We start from the raw sequence: 2,141 nt of genomic DNA on the forward strand, positions 1-2,141 counted from the left end.
TATTAGAAAAATAATCCCTATTTAAGTTTTAGAAATGTCAGAAAGAGAGCATTTTATTTGATTTTGTCCCACCTCTGTCAGGCAAGGACTTTCAGCAGTTCTACAGTTTTGACATTTTCCTTATCTCCAAGTTATATGTAGACTTTTTTTAAGAGCGGAATGTGTTATGTGGGTGATTATGGACACTGGTTGTGTTTTGATGTGGGACATGGGAAGGCCAAAGTGTCTGGAGCTAAGGATGGTTAGAGGACAAATTCTTGTGATTTCCTATCATAGGGTGGACTACTGATTCATTTTCTCAGTAAAAGACCAAATGGGCACTCATGGCAAAGAAGCAGCTATACTGGTCTGTTTTCAGGGGATGAAGCCTTTGGACAGGCCTTGCTGACCAATATAGGTCAAAGATAATAAGACTTAAAAGTATGGAAATCTGAAGTCCCTGGATGTTCAGACAATTAGAGGAATGATTGAGAAGAAAGCCGCAGTAAGGAAATTTTTTTTTTCATGAGAATTTTCTCATGTCAATGGGAGCACAGACTCAGATTTAGTTTGTTTTGGAAAAATAGAATAATGTGATACAAATATAATGATAAGCATTATTTGTCATTACAGGAAGTGGAATATAGTAGCTCTTTGCTTTCATTTGGATCCCCAATCACTAAAAAGGAAAGAAAGAATTATACTATGATTTAAACTCTGAAGTTCCCCTCATTCTCCATCTCACTTCTCCCACTTAAAGAATTATGATTGTTCTGAATTTCAATCACTGCCCCCTTCAATTACACATACACACACACAGAGTCATTGGACAGTGATGAGAAGAAGCAAATGATCAAATTAGATATATTCAAATGATTGTTTAAAGAAATGAGATGGAGACATCCCCATTTATGTTTTTAACAATGTAATACATGGATTAATAAAATATTTTCACTTGGCCCAGATGCTTTAAGGGTGTTATTATGCTCTTTAATTTGTGTCATCACAACACATAAATTTTCACATCTCGCAAATAAAATTTTTTGCAATAAGAACTATTCTGATAAAACATATGATCTGTATCTGTTGGTTGAGGTAATAGGACTAAAATATAAATACTTGCTTATACTATTAATATCAGATGTTTTCCTTGAATACAAAGATATTTTGGGAAGTCTATAAGGAGCCATTAAGTCAATAAATTAAAATCATTATCTTCATTAAGAATTTATCATCTTAATGGGTCTTTCAAAGCTGTGGTTAGTGGGATATATTATCAGATAATCCATGAGATTTACCCTAAAGGTAAAATGATGCTGACTTGCCTGATTATTTAGCCAATCTTATTGACCTTTCCAGTCATTTCAATATTACTTCTTTTTGCATACTGTTATGTAAATATGCCAAAAATTATATCTGTGTATTGGCCCTTTAGTTATTTATTTCCTCATGTGCATGGGCCCTTTGGTTATTTATTTCTCCACTGCAGGCTAAGATCTATTAGTAAAAAGGCCTGCTGGTGCCAAACTCAATTTTTTACATATCAAATTATTTTTTAAATACCCCAAACAAGCAGATTTTAACGCTTAGAGCCTTCCTGCTTTGCATATCCCATGAAACTCCCTGAATATCTGACAACAATAGATAAAAAAAGCCCCAGGTCACAAAGATCCCAAGCCTCTGCTGCCCTTCTGAGACTCAGAAACGACCCACCATGCTGCTGGGGGACACCCCTGCACATGTATGCTGCCCCCCGCTTGGACTTAACGTCTCTTCTGGGGAGGTCCTTGGCTTAGTTCCTCTTTGGAGTAGTGGCCCCTATGCAACAGCCTCCACATAGACTCTTGCTGTGAACGTCTTTCTTCTGCAGGTAAACTTGTCATAGCATAACCAAGGAAAGCTTGTGCATGCTACTGCACCACATGGTCGGAACTTTTTCCTTGATCAGCCCTAAATTCCTCGAACTCTGTACATATACTTAGAATAAAGGAAAAGGAAAGGTGATTAAACTAAATATTTCAGTCATATTGTTTGACTTATTTATATCCAAGTCTACCAAATTTTAAAACAACTCATTAATTCAGTGAAAACCAAAACTATTCTGCCACTTGTTTGGAATCATGTGAACACAAAATCAGTCTCACTTATAAATGTTTTTATTT

This window comes from Pteropus vampyrus, unplaced genomic scaffold (assembly GCF_000151845.1).
Source record: "Pteropus vampyrus isolate Shadow unplaced genomic scaffold, Pvam_2.0 Scaffold5, whole genome shotgun sequence".
Classification (NCBI taxonomy): Eukaryota; Metazoa; Chordata; class Mammalia; order Chiroptera; family Pteropodidae; genus Pteropus; species Pteropus vampyrus.